Below are 14,583 nucleotides of genomic sequence, written 5' to 3' on the forward strand. Positions count from 1 at the left end.
CCAGTAGCTGTTTGGCTTTCCCAATTTCCCTTTCCAGATAGAACTGTCTCCCCTCCCTCTTCAAAAAACAAACAAACCTTAGACTTCTTTGTAGCCTCAAGAGAAAACTGGGGGCTAGTAAAAACACTAGTAAAATAAATCCTTAGGTATGCACACCCCTGCCAATTACTCCTCAGATGACAGGGGTATTTAGTAAATTATAGAACTGAAAATACATGGACTGACTCAAGGAAATAATTATACCTCAATGCAATATGTAGTTTGCATTGATAGTAGGAGATATAACTTGACAATTTCCCTTTTAAAACTACCCTGAAGATGTAGGCACACACAGTCTGTGTAAGTATGGAATTAGATTTTAAATAACTAGCTCTCCTATACCTGAATCAGTTATATTGACAGTTATATAAGACCAGGCAGGATTATAGATTCAAACCCCACATTAAGACTTTAAAGACATGAAAAAGAGAGGGGGATAAAGAGAAATCAAGACCAGTAAAGAAAGCAGAAAGACACAAGGTGAAATTTTGTAGACATATCCTCAAAAAGAAGTGCCCCAACTCATGTAGCCACTAGGGACCAAAACATAAATTGGGATGAGAGGAACAGAGTAAGTATTTAATTAAGGCCTACTATAGGCTATAGTCCAGGAGTCATATAGATATTATCTCAGATGAACTCAATAAGGCTTTGAAGTAGGTGTTACTATGATCCCCATTTTATAGATAAAGAAACTGAGGTAGACTATGGGCCTGGAACAAAGGAGTGACTCTAACTTGTCCTAAGTTACATAGCTGGTAAGTATCCCAGGCTGAATTCAAACTCAGGCTTTCCTTACTCCAAGCCCAACGTTTTATCTATTCACTGCACCACTTAATTGCCTTATGGAAGGAGACCAAGAGCAGATCTTTCCTAGGGAGCTGAAGAGCAAGAAAGAAAATAGATGAGATCTCTTTAAAATTTTCAGTTTGGATTTAATTGACTTGTGGATCCATTGGGGATGAATTGGTTGCCTAGGGCTATTGTAGGTTAGAGTCACTCCTTTGTTCTAGGCCCATAAGTAGAATCTGAGGGCTGTGAGTTGCATACTCACTCTTTTTGGAGAGGGACTGAATAAGCTGGACACAAACTAGAGAGAAACAGAGCCAACAGTGACTTCTGTGTTCCTGAAATCCCAGCCTTTTAGAGAAATGTTATAATTTTCTGTGCCCGTGGTGTTCCTGGACAATGTCAAGCTCTTGAGTGGTTGGAGAAAAGATGGAGGTCCCAGGCAGCTCAGGTTTCTCAGGAGAATAGTGGATCACCTGTCTTTTTATTAGAAGAAACAACAAAGGGGTGGCTAGGTGGTACAGTGAATAGAGCACTGGCCCTGGAGTCAGGAAGACCTGAGTTCAAACCTGACCTCAGACCCTTAACACAAAAAAACTAGCCATGTGACCTTGGGCAAGTCATTTAACTCCAATTGCCCCTCAAAAAAGAGAAGAAGAAACAACAAAGGCTGGTTCATGACTTGGGGATCAAGAGAGCTGAACTTTGCCCTCTTCTAATACTAGTTATTCAAACAGGGCAGATGGGAATGGAGTTGACTTTCTAATAACCCCAAAGTCATTTCCCTTCTGAGAGGAATCCAAGCCACAAGGTTACACTGACTCTGGAAGATTTTACAGATTCCTGGGCAGAAGGTTTTAGACTGGGTTGGGTATGGAAATGTAGCAATTTTTTATGAGCTAGTATAAGAATTTGGTCTGTTTTATGAATTTTGCGTGTTGAAATAAAAGGCTACATATATTTACATATACACATATATACATACACAAAACATGCATGAGTGCATACAACCTTAGCCATAGTCTGAGGTTTCTTAGAGGAAACTCAGGAAGGAGGACAAAATGAATGATAATGAGAGAATTTTTGTGAAGCCTCCAAGATGAGCTTCAAGTTGGTCTAGGCTTATGATTTCAGCCTTTTAGGAACCTCCCACTATAATCAGATTTTAGAGAGTTGCTTAGGGCACTGAGAAGTTAAGTAACTTCCAGATGGTTACTTTCTAAGTTGAACCTTTAGAATCTTTAATAAAATACTGTGACTATGTTCTAAATTCTACAATGTTCCAGGGGCAGAACCAACAAAGCTGACCTGGTGTTACCTAGATAAAAATCCTGCTGTCAGGTAGAAATGCAATGACAGAATTTAAGAGGATCTAAATATTACTTTTAAAAGTAAGAATTTTGGGGTGGCTAGGTGGCTCGGTGAGTAAAGCGCTGGCCTGGAGTCAAGAGGACCCAAGTTCAGTTCCAGCCTCAGACACTTAACACCCACACAAAAAAATTAGCTGTGTAACCCTTGGGCAAGTTACTTAACCCCAATTGCCCTCCAAAAGCCAAAAAAAAAAGTAAGAATTTTAATGTTTTCTATTTTTTTTAAAAAGGAAAAAAATCCATGTTATTAAAAGGAAAATTATGTTCATAATTCCATTTCAAGTAAACAAAGTATATGGTGTAAGCCAAGTTTTTGGACCAAAGCATGATTTCCAACTGTTGGCAGCTTACTGTAATCTGTGGGTTCAGTCTTTTTGAGTTGAAATAGCTTCTTGGATGCTGCAAATCTAAACCCATAACTTGACAACAAAAACATTGTACCCTGACATTGGATTCAATCCCATTCTGAAAATTTATGCTCTTTCATATTATAGCCAGAAGCTGGAGACAGAAAAACTATTGCTTTAATGGTTAGCAGTCTGCCAGATTCCATTCACAGTTTTCTGTACAAAATGAGGTCCACACTCTCTGGATCTTCAGAGAGAGCCTCAGACTTCTAAAAGAAGCAGCCAATAAATTGAACTTTTTTTTTTGTTCAAAGTTTTCTTACAAGTAATAAGTGGTCCTTTAGGACTACTGTACAAACAGATCCAAAAATGAAATGAAGAGTTGGCCATTATCAATTTGCGAATTATGTAGACACCTAGAGTTATTCATTTAAAACCATCTGAAAATAGTTTGTAAAAACTAATCTCTTCCATCCGAAATCATTTGTTCTGGTTCCTTAACCAGCCCCAATTCACTGAAGAATCTCCAACTTTTCACTTGACATCATAATGTTTAGATACAGGATAAGAGCCCTGAGGAGATCACAGCCTAGGGCAGTTTGGATGTGATTTATAAATATTTTAAGGTTGTCAGAAATACCCCAGAGTTGTTCAAGGGCCAGAAATGAAGAAGTTCAGTCCAAGAGAAGTGAGGATGGTCCCTGTAATGATATCTGGAATTGGACAAAAGGTGACATCAATGTTACCTACTTACATTTTCCTCTGCCAGTTCATTGTCTTCTGATGTTATGATGATGAAAGGAATATCCTTTGATGTTAGAGGGAGCCTTGTGAAAGAACCTTTAGTTTTCTCACAATCTCTGTCTTTATTTTTTTGAATTTTAGTATTTTATTTTCCCCCAGTTATACATAAACACAATTTTTAACTTTTGTTTTTAAAACTTTGAGTTCCAAATTCTCTCCCTCCCTCCTTCCCCACTTCTCCTCATTGAGAAGGCAACAATTTGATATAGGTTATACATGTGTAGTCATGCAAAACATTTCCATATTAGTCATGTTGTGCAGAAAAATATAGACAAAAAAAACACAAGAAAAAAAAGTTTAAAAAAGTATACTTCGATCTGTATTCAGACACCATCACTTCTTCCTCTGGGGATGGGTAGCATTTTTTCATCATAAATCCTTCAGAGTTATCTTGGATCATTGTATTACTGAGAATAGCTAAGGCATTCACAGCTGGTCATTGCACAATATTGCTGCTATTTTGTTCACAGTACATTTCACTTTGTATCAGCTCATGTAAGTCTTTCCAGGTTTTTCTGAGAGCATCATGCTCATCATTTCTTATGGCACAATGGTATTCCACCATAATCACATACCACAATTTGTTCAGCCATTCCCCAATTGATGGACATCCCCTCAATTTCCAATTCTTTGCCACCAGAAATGAGTTGCTATAAATATTTTTGTATATAAGGGTTTTTTTTTGTCCTTTTTATTTTTTATATCCTTTGGGATACAGACCTAGTGGTGGTATTGCTAGGTCTAAGGGTATGCCTGGTTTTATAGCCCTTTGGACATAGCTCCACATTGTGCTCCAGAATGGTTGAATCAGTTCACAAATCCACAAACACTGTATTGAAGGGATGACTAGGTCAAACAGTGAATAGAGGAACAGCCCTGGAGTAACAGGAGGACCCAAATTCAAATCTGTCCTCAGACAACGCAAAACTAGCCATGTGACCTTGAGCAAGTCACTTAACCCCAATTGCCCTACCTTCCCTTATCCAAAAAGCAGAAAACAAAAACCAAAAACAGTGTATGGAAGTCTCATTTTTCCCACATCCTCCCCAACATTTGTCATTTTCCTTTTTTGACATATTAACCAATCTAATAGGTGTGAGATGGTACCTGAGAATTGTTTTAATTTGCATTTATCCAATTAATGGCCAGAGCACTTTTTCATATGAGTAAAGATAGCTCTGATTATTTCTTCTGAAAACGTCTCATATCTACTGATAATTAATCAGTTGCAGAATGGCTCTTACTTTTATAAATTTTATTCAGTTCTCTTATATGTTTGAGAAATTAGGCATTTATCAGACAAACTTGATTCAAATTTTTTTTTCCAGTTACTAATGCTAACTGAATTTTCTCCATCCTATTCCCTGCCCCATTTATACTATTCTCTCTCTTCTTTTATCCTTTACCTCCTCAGAAGTGTTTTGCTTTTGATATCCCCCTATTCCAATCTGCCCTCCTTTCTAGCACATCCTTTCCTTCTTTTAACCCCTTCCCCTTCTACTTTCCTAGATAGATTTCTATACCCAACTAACTGTTTATGTTTTCCCTCTATAAACCAATTCTTATGAAAGTAAGGTTCACTCATACCTCCCCCCACTTCCTCCATCTTCCCTTCCATTGTAAAAGCTTTTTCTTGTCTTCTTTATGTGAGATAATTTACCCTATTCTGTCTCTCCTTTTCCCTTTCTCCCAGTACATTTCCCTCTCACTCCTGAATTTTATTTTTTTAGATATCATCCCTTCATATTCAATTCACATCTGTGCCCCCTGTCTATATATACTTGTAGCCCAATGCAATATTCACAGCATCCATGGTCACTATAAATATATCTGCATGATGGTCAATCACAAAATATAACAGACTTTCCATATAGAAGAAAGAAGCAAAACATTTATTCAAAACCAAATCCCAGCACCAGGAAACTGAATCCATCATAGCAACATAAAAGTTAATGTTAATGCATCACAATATAGCAGAGAGTCATACCATCCTTTAGCCTTCCCACAAACCAACATAAAACCAACATTTACTCACAAGCCTATCTTTTTCCCTCAGAAGTGTCCTCTCCTCCCAAATGTCTAGCTTGCTCTGACTTCCACCTTCCTGTGGGCTCTGCTCTACCCATTAGCAAATTCCTCTCTCCATAGGCTCCATGTGGTTACATTCAGCCTATTGGGGGATGAAGTATATTTTCAAAGCAGGGAAAGTATTCAAATTCCCTCAGGCTTATTAAGGGGCAGGAAAGATCTTCAAATTCCCATTACCATTACAATACTCTTTCCAACTGTCCTATTGATGAGAAAGTTCTTATAAGTTACAAGTATCATGTTCCCTTGTAGGAATGTAAACAGTTTAACTTTATTAAGTCCTTTATAATTACCATTCCCAGTTTACCTATTTATTCTTCTCTTGAGTCTTATATTTCAAAGTCAAATTTTCTATTCAACTCTGGTCTTTTCATCAAGAATGCTTGAAAGTCCTCTATTTCAATGAATGTCCATTTCACCCCTGAAGGGTTTTGCTGGGTAGGTGATTCTTAGTTGTGATCCTAGCTCCTTTGCCCTCTGGAATATCATATTACAAGCCTCCAATCCTTTAATATAGAAGCTGCTAAATCTTGTGTGATCTTGACTGTGACTCCATTATACTTGAATTGTTTCTCTCTGACTTCTAGTAATACTCTTTCCATGGCCTCATGAATTTTGCTATAACATTCCTGGGAGTTTTCATTTTGGAATCTCTTTCAGGAGGTGATTGTCTCAATTTCCATTTTCCTCTTTAATTCTAGAATATCAGAGGAGTTTTCCTTGATAATTTCTTGAAAGATGATATAGGGACTCTTTTTTTGCTCATGGCTTTCAGGCAGTCCAATAACTTTCAAATTATTTTTCCTGGATCTATTTTCCAGGTCAGCTGTTTTTCCAATGAAATATTTCACATTATCTTCTATTTTTTTTCATTATTTTGGTTTTGTTTCATTGTTTATTTCTCCTAAAGCCTTTAGCTTCCATTTACTCAATTCTAATTTTTAAGGAATTATTTTCTTCAGTAAACTTTTGTACTTCCTTTTCCATTTGGCCAAATCTGCTTTTTAAGGAGTTTTTTTCTTCAGTGAAATTTTGTGTCTCTTTTTCCATTTAACCACATCTGCTTTTTAACACATTATTATCCTCATTGGTTTTTTGGAACTTTTTTTTTACTATTTGGTGTAGTCTGTTTTTAAGGTGTTATTTTCTTCAGTATTTTCTTGTATCTCCTTTACCAAACTGTTAACTTGTTTTTCATGATTTTCTTGCATGACTTTCATTTCTTTTTCCAATTTTGCCTCTATTCCTCTTGTTTTGTTTTCAAAATAATTTTTGAGCTGTAGTATGATCTGAGACTAATTCATATTTTTCTTGGAGGCTTTGGATGTTGGAGCTTTGACTTTGTTATCCTCTTCTGAGTGTCTGTTTTGATCTTCCTTGTCACCATAGTAACCTTCTATGGTCAGAATTTTATTCTGTTGTTAGCTTATTTTTCCAATCTAACTCTGGTAAAGTAAGGCTCTACTTCCAGTATGGAGGACATACTGTCCCAAGCTTCAGGGGTTTTGTGCTGTTGTTTTCAGAGATACTTCTAGGGACCTGTAAGTTTTCAGTTTTTCCAAGGTGGTATGACCTTAGGAGTGGTGCATTTACTACTCTCCTGTCCTGTTCTCTGGTCTATGAGAGACCACAAAAACTCTTTTCTGCCCTGGAACCATGAGAAGAGTCCCCCCCCCCGCCAATTGTGGCCATAAGTTCTGCTATGCTAGGGCTCCTCCTCACTCTATGACTGCCACCCAGGATTGCAACCTTTATCTGAGTATCGACAAAGGAACTGAAGTCCGGCTTCAGTGCTATCAATGAGACTTCTGTAATCTTCTGACCAGTTGTTTGACCCCCTTGTGGTATGTGGGCTTAGAGCACTGGAAGCAGTTGCTGCTACTGCTGATTAAGTGGCTCCCAAGGCTCGTTCCTGGTTTGCTGGGGCTGAGACTGTGCTGGCATGGCCTATGCTGGACTATACTCCACTCCCACCAAGGACTGATAGACTTCTGCTGCTGATCTTCTAAGTTGTCTTTGGTGCCTTTTGGTTGAGAGGTCTAGAAACCACCATAGCTGTCATTGGTTAAGTTGCTGTTAAGGTCTGCTCCTGGTTTGCTAGGGCAAGTGCTGGACTGTGCTCCAGGTGCAAAAGACCTTCCCTGCTGACCCTCTAAGTTGTCTTTGGCTGGAAAATTATTTCACCCCGTCCTTTTGTGGCTTCTGCTGCTCCAGGAATTATTTTATGGCATTTTTAAAAGTTGTTCAGAGGTGTTTGGGGTAGAAATCAGGTGAGTCACTGCCTTTTATCCCCCATCTTGCCTCTGCCCCTGGGATCTGGAATTCTATATGTGATTCTCCACAATCTTTGTCTGTACATAGAAAATGGAGGTTATTTGAGAAATGACTATACTAAGTTAAAACCTATTAGAATTGTGGTATAAAAGGAGGCTAATTTTACTACTTATAAGAAGAACCTAGCATGAATAAGCAAAAAAATATAGTGCTATTTTGTTGGCTTTTGAGTCTCCCAAGTCCTTCAGTGAAAACTGTGCTATTGAAAACATAAATAATGAGAACTTCCTAAATTAATTGTTAGCTATTGAAATACATATTCCATAGGGGGGATATGCCATTCAGAAATAAAGTGATCAGAAGGATTCTTGGAAAATCTAGAGATGAGATAGTTAATTATGTCCAATGATTCAGCTTTTCAAGAAAGCATAATTTTGTTTGGCTTCAGGAAGAAGAGAATGGGAGAAGGAGATGTTTAATGAAAGGCAACTGTTTTCTGATCACCCTAGATATAGTATCTTAGACTGATTTAATTGAACATTCTTTAGATAGAAGCTTCAGAAATCATCTTCTTCTCCTGTGTTCTGTTGTTAAAACAGTAGGGGGAAAGGAAACCAGATTAAAAAAAAATCAAGGGATACATAGTAGCAGTTTTCCATTTATTTTTATTCTATTATTTGATCAACTCTAAGCAAAAATAAATGAAGACAACTCTACCAATTGCTGAACTGAGAGAAATCATCAGGGACAATAATGGTAATTCATAACAAGTAATTTCTTAGCATTCATTCTAGGCACCTCATGGTACCCAATCAAATCTTGCTTTGAGTAGGCTCTTTAAACCTTTAAAAAAATGGATGGAAAGGAATTTTAAGTAGATATCAATAAGGATATTTTAAAAATTAGCGACCATTCTCATTGAAAACCAGTGAGTGATTTTTTTTAATAGGGGAAAAAAGATTTACATCTAATGAAGGCTATGGCCAGGAAGTCATAAGCAGATATTTTTTTTTTTTTTTTACAAAACTGGAACCATTCTTTTAGAAGTTTCTGATTGATATTAGTATTTTTGTTTAGATGCTTATATTATTCTGGTCTATTTATTTTTCTTGGAAGTATTCTGGAATTCATTAGATTATTTGTAGGTTAAGAAAGGGAACTCCTCCAAGGAGAACAATGGATTGTGATGGACTGTTATTTTTCTACAAAGGGGAAAGCTAATGTTGTTGGTATCCTGCCTCCTATCTTTGAAAAATTAGACAAGGATAAATCAGCAAAAATGAGCCAAATGGTCCCCAACAACAACTTTAGTAATCTCCTTGCTGGCTTATTACCAAAGTAACAAAGCTGAGAAAATACTTTCAAGTCTGAAAGCTCTTTTACCGCAGACATGCAAGGTATCACGTGAAAATGATTAATAATTTCACTACCTGTAAAAGGTACTCACATAGTCAGTGAGAATACATAGCTCATCCAATTAGGATACTGCCTATTTTACATGCAGTTCATGAAACACTGTTGCATCTGGGTTCCCAAAGTATAAATGCTTGGTATTCTTAGATCTATTTTTGTATCTAAATGCATGTGCTGAAGACTTCTTGGTAAAAAAAAAAAATCCAGTGTCTATTCCAGTAGAAAACAGCCAGCCATTCCTAAAGAAGCAGCCATATATCAGAATTAAGAAACCAAAACAGTAAACACAATCCTAAGAGACTTCCAATGAAACTCTACTTTTCTGTGATTTTACTCACTGAAGACACTGCCACATGGAAGGCTTCATAAAGGACAACACATACCCATGTGGTGGGTTATTAGTGTGTTGAATTATAATTTTTATTGGAATCATTTCTTTCCTTGCTATTCAATGCTTAAGGGAATCTACTTATATAAGTGGCTGCAGGATAAATAAAGCTAGCAAACACAAGTGACAATATCTTTCAGAATGATGATAATTATAGATTATTACATGCAAGAAATATCAGATAGTCTTAAAGTGATATGATTAAATAAGGTCCTTTAAAACTGTAATTCACCTAGGAATTTTAATACTTCACTATATTTTCTTTTGTTGCTTCTAAGCTATGAATTTCAAGATTTATTTGTCGCTATTCTCTATATTTTCTGCTGTACACAGTATTTGTGGGCTATGGCAACCAATCCCCTTGGGCTTTCTTTTGCTTTAATTTGCATAAACACAGGCATCATATGAATATTCAGTGAGTGGCTTTGCATTAACTAAGTGCCCTTAATCAGCTTTTCAGCTCAGTTTTATTGGTTGCATGCACAGTCAGTTATTCCATCCAGAAAATCTGAAGGCCCTACAAACTAACCAGGTAAGGACTGTAATTCCTTGATGCATTTAATGAAAGAATATTATCATTTGATTACATAGGTTCTGGAGAATGCTAAAAGCATGATGGGTTTCTTTCTCTCTCTTTTTTTTTGTCCCCCCCCCCCTTCATGTTTTTCTCCCCTTGGTGGTCAGGTGGGTGCATGGTTCTGTAATTTGCATAGACATCAGCTCTTTATGAATAATTCATCAGGGTTATTTTAAACACTAGGCTTCTACTTTGGATGGCACTAGGGTACTGCCATTTGATTGGTTGTATGCTGTTTTCATCACCAGCAGAATTCCTATAACATGAAAGCAACTAAAGGAGCTGAATTGAATGTACAGTATTTGTTTTTTGAAAAATGTCTGTTATCTTTTCAAAGCAAATTGTGCTGCTTTTCTCCCCCTATCCCCCCCCCCCAACATTAGTGCTTCTAGCTTTTCATGAAAAATACATTACAAGCTCAAATGTGGCTACCGTTTGTAGACTTGACCGGTATCTGTGATTCCTGGAGAATGAAGGAGCAGCTATATTCTTCCTGAACTTGCATAAACATGAGCGACATGTAAATAAGAAGCCATCACATTCATATGGTACATGTTACTGAACCCTGGACAGCTCCATTGCTAGGCTGCAGTTATTTTTCTTTATCCAAATAGTGTCATTGAATAGATGCCTTTGAGCATGTTTCATCTACAGTAAAGTGCAATGGACAATTCTAGTAATATATGTGTGTGTGACACACACATGTATATAAATATATACATGCTTACATATACATATATATGCATATGCACAAACATATATGGTCTGACAAATTGCTCTTCATTAATTATGTAATTTATGGTTTTCTCCAGCCCACCTACTGCCTCTTTAATTTCCTAACCCTGAGAGCAATAAAGATGTGCAAAGGGTTAATCAAGGTATGACCAAGGTAATGAATTTAGAGATTCAGGGATAATTCATTAATGTACTTTATTACAAATAAAAAGTGCTGTCCTTTATTCTTTACCTTTGTTTGAGGGCAAAGATAAGGCAGCTCAGGCCATCCTTTGTTAGTGACTAGCATTGGCCTCTTTCAGTTCTGATATCAGAGCTTGGGTGACAAGCTTCATGCAGCAAACACCCTTGCTCTAGAAACATTACAATCATCATGGAGCTGAGGCTTATGGGAACTGGATGCAGCCTTTGGCACAATTCATTTATAGTTTTTCTGATCCACAGAGTAGTATAATACAAACAAGCTGCTGAGTAACAATGATTATAAAAGTCATATTAAGTGATATGCATAATCAATGAATCCATCTAATAAACTGCAAGTGGTTCTGTGTGTATTTCCCACACAATGGAAGGAAGAGTACTGCTAAAGGTATGTGTAGTTAGAGGCAGTACAAGAAACCTGCAAATTCCCTGATTTTCGACAAGAATTCTGTTTTAAAATTCAGCAGTTTCCCTTTAATTTCCACATTGTCAAGCAACATTCTTCATTGACTTCAAGGAAGAAATGTGATGCAAATGATATGGAGTTTGATATGCTGCTGAAACAGAATGAAGACAACTATTTCCCAGATCTCCTGAAACTCTGTGCTTCCCATAAAAATAGTTCATTAACAAGAGAGATAAAACTGTGTACTAATTTTTTCACCATGATTTTACTCATTGGAGGTTGACTGTTGATCACCGTTCACACATTTTTACAATTCCTTTAGAATCAAAACCTTAACAAAATATTTCTCCACCTGGCCTATGTTCCCAAAATACTTTGACATTTTATGTTTTGAATATGTTCTACTTTTTCTCTCCAAGTCATTCATCAAATAAAAGAGGAAACTTGGTGATGAGAAATTGAAAACTATTTTTTTTAAAGGGGGAGATTTTTTTCTCAGAAATGTATGCAACTCTTTTACAAATTACATTTAACATGGAATTTTAAAGAGTAGTTTAAAATTCACATTGATTGCATGCTATGTTTAATTAAGTCTTGTAAGATTTAATATGTGCACTGTGCATTTAATCATCAACTGTTAAATGTTTACAGCTATAATTAACACCAAGCCATCTTTAATACATTAAATAGAGATTTGAGATTTAGTACCATTTAACAAAGGAATGTTCATACTAGCAAAGGCCCATTGAAAAATTAATCTTTAACAAGATTAACCCAGATTAAAATTTTTGTGATATTTTTTATTTTATATACTTTATCCTCAAAAAAGAAAATTGAAAATTAAATTATACCATCCAGATTAGAGCACTTTTTGTTATAAAGTTAAGCTCTAGCTTTTTTATGGTTCTGCTATAGTTGTAAAACATGACACAAGACTTGGATTAAGTTTAACTACAGTTAAAGTTTGATTAGGAAAAAGGAGGCAATATTTTTTTTAGTTCCTTTGTGAATTTTAGTTTCTTCTGATAAAGGTTTGTTTTCTTTGTCTCTTAGATTATCTTTAATAATTAATTCTCTTTGGAACTTATTAAAAGTTTTTTTTTAAGAAAAAATACATTTAATATAAATTTAGAAACTACAGAAATGGCATTGAAGATCTTTGAATTGTTCCTTTACTTCTTTGGGAGATTTTTTCTGAAAAGAGTAGTTACCATTTTGTATCTCCCTCAAGGTTTTTAATAAAAAGAATAAACAGTATAGTAGCGATACATTGAGGCAAAAGAGGCTTTGAAATAACAAAAATCATATTTAACATGGAGTTTGACTGTTTTAGAGTACAATGTTGATTTCCAATATAATAAAATCATGTTTATATTGTATCATCTTACCTTTCATCTAATCTCCAATTTTGTTTTCTTTTAATAAACCAGACTATTTGGATATGAGGGACTTATTTTTCTAAATATTAAATAACATACATAATCTTTGTGTCATGATTTTTTCTTCTAACTATACTGCCCCATTTTTGTAGCACATGAAATTTTCCACAAAAATATCAATGACTAGAGAATTTCAGCCATTAAACCTATGCCAACATCATTGCCAAACTAACTTGTTGGAATACAAATCCAACTGACAAGTTATCAGTCTCTATGGTCTGACTTTTTAAAAATAAATTGGTTGCCGTGAGTGTTGTGTTGGTTTTTTGAAATAAACAAAGCAATGCATGAACCTACTTTTGGCCAAACCAAGGTTTATCTGCCTACACGATCAGTGAAATATAATCAGAAAATCCTGAAACCGAGAGAAACAAATAAGTACAAATATTTAGCTGATATAGAAGCCTTAGATTCAAATTTCATCATTTTTTTTTGTGCAGATGCAAAAAATTCTTGGCAAAATCATTATGACCAATGATGTTACAGACTTTGGTACCCAGGTACAGATCTGTTTGCTCACTTTCATTTGTCTTAATGTATGGGGATACTGAACCTAAGTGGAAATCTACTTGAAACATTTTAAGGATTATATAGAAAAATTAAATTTCTGCTTAGTGAAATTATGAGTGAATTTCCTTCATGATTTTCATAGCATAGTTGTAGTTTGATAGTACTTTCAATAAAAGATGGTCAAAATAAGAAATTTCTTTTAAAATAAAAGGAGAAAAACAAAGTTGTATAGAAGAATGGATACTGGACCTATCTCTGACACTTATTAGCACTCTCATCTCAGTCTAATCTCATGATTTATCTGAGTCAAGTGAGATGTATGTATTAAGAAATAAATACACTCTGAGGGGAATCAATCTGTGGTTGGTTTCCTTGTCTGTAAAATGGGGATAATAATGTCTGCATCATTGCTGTCTTTCAATTGTTGTCAATCGCATCCAGCTCTTCATGACCCCATTCAGAATTTTCTTGGCAAAAATACTGGAATAGTTTGCCATTTCCTTCTCCGGGTCCTTTTGCAAATGAGAAACAGAGAAACAAAGTTAAGTGATTTGTACAGAGTTAAGTGTCTGAGATTGGATTTGAACTCCTGACTCCAGGCCTAGTGAACTATCCAGTACTGCCCTCTAGATACATCTTAACTTACTTTTGACATTGAATATGATAACATATGTGGAAGATTGGAGAACTCTCAAATGCTTTACTAGTGTAACGAATTAATCTTCATTAATCACAAGATTTCTAGGAATATTAAAATTCAGAAGTAATACCAGGGTAAGGCAATTATAAATGCATATAAATGAAATATACCTAGGCTTACACTAAATGGCCTTAATTTCCCTAAGCTTGTCTATGTATCTATAATTCCTAGGTCTAGCTTGGTCACACTTCTCTCTTAGGGTACTCTTTCCCTTTTGACACCAAAAAGAGAAAGGTTTTAGAGGGGTTATGGGGGAGGGATGTAAGAGAGAGCAAATTGGGGGAAGGGGTATTCAGTAGGCTTGCTATCTCGGGGTGGGGGTAGGGGAAAGATAGGGAGAAAATTTGTAACTCAAAATCTTGTGGAAATGAATGTTTAAAACTAAAAATAATCAAATAATAAAAAATATTCTTTATTAAAAAAAAAGAAAAAGGTGCCTTCTATCCCAGAATGTGACTACAAATGTTTTGGAATTTGCTTATGTATGTATTTTGAATTAAGCT

Source organism: Petaurus breviceps, unplaced genomic scaffold (genome assembly GCF_028583685.1).
Source record: "Petaurus breviceps papuanus isolate PSGF00001 unplaced genomic scaffold, PetGlider_PUasm1.0 175, whole genome shotgun sequence".
Taxonomy (NCBI): Eukaryota; Metazoa; Chordata; class Mammalia; order Diprotodontia; family Petauridae; genus Petaurus; species Petaurus breviceps.